The sequence below is a fragment of the Arachis hypogaea genome, chromosome 19, assembly GCF_003086295.3.
Source record: "Arachis hypogaea cultivar Tifrunner chromosome 19, arahy.Tifrunner.gnm2.J5K5, whole genome shotgun sequence".
NCBI classification, from domain to species: Eukaryota; Viridiplantae; Streptophyta; class Magnoliopsida; order Fabales; family Fabaceae; genus Arachis; species Arachis hypogaea.
This window is the reverse complement of record NC_092054.1, coordinates 41,196,816-41,202,646: the sequence shown is the minus strand read 5'-3', so window position 1 is coordinate 41,202,646 and position 5,831 is coordinate 41,196,816. Positions and strand designations below refer to the sequence as shown.

General features: G+C 39.8%; 1 long non-coding RNA gene across 1 annotated transcript; it reads right to left on the bottom strand.

Moving 5' to 3' along the window:
- Window positions 1-341: 341 nt before the first annotated feature.
- On the bottom strand, window positions 342-5,214 carry LOC112779829 (uncharacterized). Its single transcript, XR_011877651.1, has 5 exons — window positions 4,515-5,214; window positions 4,296-4,427; window positions 4,070-4,219; window positions 941-1,138; window positions 342-858 (listed from the first exon to the last, which is right to left on the bottom strand). It is a non-coding gene; the product is annotated as an uncharacterized lncRNA (long non-coding RNA).
- Window positions 5,215-5,831: the final 617 nt, after the last annotated feature.

Sequence of the window (5,831 nt, the reverse complement as noted above, 5' to 3'; positions counted from 1 at the left end):
GTATTATTTTGTGCAGGAAGAGAAGCAAGATCTCATCAAATTCCATAGTGCAAGATGAATGGAAGAGAGTGAGTGAAGAAGGTTGAGAAGGGAAGAGTGAATGAGGAAAATGAGTAGAAGATGAGGGTGGTGTAAACAAAATTCGTTGAACGGATGAATGGTGAATTTTAGATTTCTTTATTGTTATACAAAGCTCATATACTAACAAAAGAATAACCGAATCTATCTAACTACACAAATATAGCTTGCAACTATAAATTGGATGGAAGCTAACTAACTAAACAACTAATTTGCTAAAAGCATAAACTCTCCGCCTAAAACTTCCAGAATGGGAAAGATGCTGAAAGCTAATTAAATTAATTGATAAGTCACAAATCAAAAGGGTATAGGTTACAGAATATTCATGCATTAGACTTAATTATAGGATACATTTGAGACAATAAAATATTAGTTTTTGACATTTTTTTTGAAAGCAAACAGCTCAACACAATAGTAGTGGAGCAACCAGAGTCGTCCAAAGTAAAAACAACAAATATAACAAAAATACAAACAATTACGAAAGCCATCCCCTTGTCATCTCCGGCATAGCCATCAACAACTAAAGGGATCTCCACCACTCCACTCGTTAGCACTAATCGAAGACATGTTGATAATTTCTTCAACTCCTTTGCTTGTGTGCTGAAAGATTCGCCTATTCCTTTCCAACCATAGGTTCCAGATTATCGCGTAGAAGCACCTTAACCGGTGGTTACGCTCTTCCACCCTCCTCGGTTCTTCTGTCCAACTAAGAAAGTGCTCTTTCATCGATCCCGGAAACGACCATCGTCGCCCAAATGCTGAGATCCAAGCACTCCACACCTGCCAAGCAAACACAGATTCAAGCACTCCACATCTGCCAAGCAAACACACATCCTAGAAACAAATGGTGTACATCTTCCACCTCGTTGTTACAAAGAACACAAGTAACGTTGTCCTCACTGATAATTTCAAACCGGCTCAATCTGTCCTTTGTATTCACTCTTCCTATCAGAACAAACCAGACAAATAGCTCCACTCTAGGCGGAACCAGCCCCTTCCAAACAGTCCTGGTAAAGCTATAGCTAGTTACCTCCTCTGGGATCAGTTCCTCCTGCATCACCTGTACAAATGAGTTAGTTGTAAAAATACCTCGCCTATCATATTTCCACACCACTCTATCCTCTCTGTTATGAACTAGTCTCACAGGTCTCAAGATCTCATGCATGGTGTAACACCCTAACTACCAAAGCTCACACTTCCGGCTGCGCGACTTTGATAGCTCGGACATTACGACGACTTTTATACTATTTAATACTAAAATATGAGCCTGTTTGAAACTTTAAACCGCAATACCGCTCCCAAAAATACTTTTGCTATACAACGTACATCCATGCATACCATACAACGTACAGAAACTCATAAAGAGCACATATATATATATATATATATATATATATATATATATACATACACATATATAAATATTATTACAAGCATTAACCAATACAATTCCTATCCCTCTTACAGAATATATATCAAGATAAAGGCGAGGGTACAATAAACCATAACTAAAACAATACAGAGCATCACAACAACAATTAAATAAGCTCTTCGTAACCTCTGCGCCCATATCCTGAAAGGGGAAAAATGTAGGGGGGGTGAGAACATCATCCTCGAAAGGGTTCTCAGTAGAGGGTTTTTGGGAATTACTGTAATAGGATACATGAAGATAACCGCACCAGTGATTAATAACTGTCTTATGCCTCTTTTCAAAAACAACATTTTTCAATAAGGTAAAGTCGGAAATCTTTTCTGAAAGAGGAACCGTTCAATTCTCAAAAACACCAAAAGCCTTTCAAAAAGGTTTATCTATGCTGAACCAAAATAGCCTTTCATATTTTTCCAAATCAGAAACACAAAACCGAAACCAACCATCGGTCCATCTCAATCCAACCACGGCCCTAGGCCCAAACAATCCAACCATCAACCAAATCACCACAATCCAACAGAGTCCCAATTACAAACACAGATAGGAAGTTCAAGCACAAACAAACAGTTACAGCAAGTAGAACAATTAGCAGTTTATCACAAAGGCAAACCAAGTACAATATGCACACCCAAACAATGTCACATAGATGCATATGATGCATGCCTGTCCCTAGTGGCTGATGATATCATCTGTCGGTTATATAGCCAACCCGACACGTCCTGGTAGCTAACCATGGATAGAAACACCCATCGCGGAGCAAGTAGGTTTGAGCTACAACCCCATTGCTACTACCCGCTCAACCCAGAGCCAGTGGAATAACCACTACTGTGGCTACTACCCAGGCGGGTGTTTAACAGCTCAACCTGGAGCGAGTGGAATCACCACTACTACCGCTACTACCCAGGCGTCACAGTCTCTGACCTGGAGCAAGTGGGACGAACCACAACCCTTGCTACTGCCCAGGTATCTCAAACATATATTCATTCAGTCCCAGCCATGGATCAACATCCATCTCAGCCATCCGACTTAAAATTCAAAATTCATAGTCAGCCATACGGCCCATAACTCATTCGGCATTCAGCCACAAATCAATATCATAAACAGCCATTCTGACTCACGGTTCAATCCAAAACCAGCCAATATTCATAATCATACACAGCCATTCCAGCCCATAACAAAACAGCACTTCCACCGTTCAACATCATTAAATTCATAAAACCGGAATTTAAGCCATAAATTACTTTTCTCAAGCCGTTTCACTCTGAAATCAAATTTCAACTTTTTTCAGCCTTGGCTTTAAAGATCTCATTTTCTCAAATCATCTCAGGCTCATAAACCAAATTTACTCAAAGTGAGTCTCCTTTTGAAAACAAAGCCACTCTCGGCATTCTCTTTCCAAAACTTCCAAAACCATGGCAAGTTAAGGATTCATTTTGGGAACATTCAAAATCACCCACCCAACAATGGAATTTTATAACAAAAGTTCCTCGGCAGAGTCCCAAGTCTTTAGGGAAGGTTAACTTATATCAATTCCTTAAAATTCATTGAAACTCTTAAAATCATAGATTCTCGGTTCAAGTAAATAAAATTGAATTTATTATGAAACCGAACCATACAAAATCACAAGTTCCAACCCGGTCCAAAAATCAACTCATTTGAAACGTAACCGGTTCATTTGAATCAAACCGCTTTCAGATTTCTTTTTGGAACCCATTTTTCCAACTCTTCCAAAATGCCTCAAACTTGATTACTCAATCAAAAGTATAGGTTCCTTTAAAAATCACTAAAAAACTCCTTTTTATATTGAAATCAATATTAGAGCATCATTATTTCCTTCAGTGATTCAAACGGTAAAAATAGTTCAGTTCTAAATAAGCCGAACTCAACGTATAAGGTTCATCAAATAAATTAAGCTGGAAAGCATAAATATCCTCTTAATAAATCAAATAATACAATTTCTCAAATCCAAACCTTTTAAATAACCTTTCAAACAAGACTAAGATTTTATAGAAATTTCGGCAGCACCTCCCCTAAAACTTGGACTTTTGCCACCCGGTTCGGGTCCCAACTAAACCGTTCCTCATTCCTTTTCAACAACACAAAATCAGAAATCAATTCAAATCAAGCTAAATCCAACAATCGCCTCAGTGGCGTATCTCAAGGATACTATTTTAAAATCAACTAAATATCAATCGATTTAACTCATTTCCAAAGCTTTAAAGAATCGATTAAGCAATAAATCATTTGTCCGAAACCAAGTCAATTAAAGTAAACCAGGCTGAATTCAAAAGTGTTCTATCTTTCACATCACCCAAATAATTGACTCAATTCAAACCAATCCTCAACGGATTAAACTTATTTCAAATCTTTAAAGAATCAACTTCCAAAGATTACATTTCACAAAGCCGCACAACAATTCAGCCAAACAAACATTCATAATCATTCGATACAATCAAATTATACATAAGGCCGATACAATCACCAAATACACATTTTCTCACAACAGTATTCATATGTAATAATTCCAATACATAAAGCATAGTTTTTGGAAAGCGCCCCTACCTCAACACGTCGAAACTCGAAAGCCCTAAAACGCATCACAACTCACTTTCGCTCGGCCCGCAACTGCGGCAGCCGCAAGCTCAGCTCCAAACCGCTTTCTCAGCAACCACAACGACTCTACCCGCAACATGTGGCCCCGATAACTAAATCCTAAACATTAACAACGCGAAAACCTTAATAATACATAACTGAAAACCACCGCGAGGGCTGAGACAGAGGTACTTACTGTAATGACAAAACGAAACAACCGAAACTCCAGATTGACCCGGCAGCAATTGTGGCATCAGTTCTCTCGGAGCAAGAATAACAACGACCTCAGCCTCAATTATGCCTTTTTCGAATGATAAACCAGCAACGACTAAAACAGTAATCCACAGTCCTATAATTAGGCCAGGAAGAAAACAGAGGAACAAAACTGAAACTAGAGCAGGGTTTTAAGTGTTACTGTTCCAAGAATGGAGTTTGGGAACGCAGGAGAGCTGCTGTCGGGTGATATCAATGGTGCTCCCCTTCAGGCTCGGTGGTGATAGAACTGTGACAGCAAGCTCCCGTCGACGACAGCGGTGACGGCGGTGCACGGCGCTGGCGGCGACGACTCCAGCACGGTAACGAAGATGGAGCTTCTTCTCGGTCAGTGGCTCGCAGCTCACGGTGACGCGCGACACTCCTCCTGTGGTGGTGACTGCTCCAGTCTCCTCTGCGGTGGCACCGAAGATCAATGCGGCGACGCGAGCTCAAGCCCCACAGACAGGACGGTGGTGATGGCAGCTCTACCCTCTCACCTCCATCACGTCTCACTCTCGACACCTCTCCCTCACCCCTGTTTGATCGGCACCAAGGCAGACTACACGGAACGGCGACGATGCGCGGCAGGGCACGCAGTGGGTTGAGCACGGCGGTGAGGTTCCCTTCGCTCCCTTCCGTTCAACACTCTGAGATCAAGGGCTCTTCTTTCTTCTCCGTGGATTCCTCACCCCACTCCCCCTTCGGTTTCATCTTTCTTTCACAGTCTTGTGTGTGTGTTGCGTTCTGTTGGAAAAAAGGGGGAAAAGTGCATTGCTTGCTGCTGGGTGAGGGAAGCTGTGCGCGTTGATTTGGGAAGGAGAGGCTGCAGATGCTGGGTTGTGGGGGAAATGGGTCGGATTAGGGTTTTCAGGGTTAGGGTTTCATTTTTGAAAATTAGGGTTAGGGACATTATGGTAATTTCACTTAAAATTGGGAATAATATAATAGTTGAAACCCAAATCAAATCCAACACTAATTATATATAGAAAATACTATTTGCTCATCAATTTCACAAATTATTTTCAATAAAATGCCCAAATCTAAAAATTAGAAATAACATACTTAATTTCTTCATTTTCCAAAATAGCAGTATTAATATTTAAAATATTAATTACTTAGTCCAAATCATATAAAATTCTTATTATTTCATAACTATCAATTTTATAATTTAAATATAGAAAATAATCCAATAATCATAAAATTGGATAATAATCATAACTTATCTCAAGTTCAATAAATCAAAACTTGCCTTAATTATCTTTAATAAAATGATTTCCGAAATTAAGGCTATAATTAACTATATGGTTTGAGACTTGATCATAATAAGACTTTTCAAAGTTCTGGGTCTTACACATGGAACTTAGGAGTTCCAACTCCCATTGGAAGAGCTCACGCCTCCATTGGAAGTTCCAAATCCACTCAAACCCATCCCAAAACCCGCACTCCCCAATAACAGATCCACATTGGTTTGAAACTG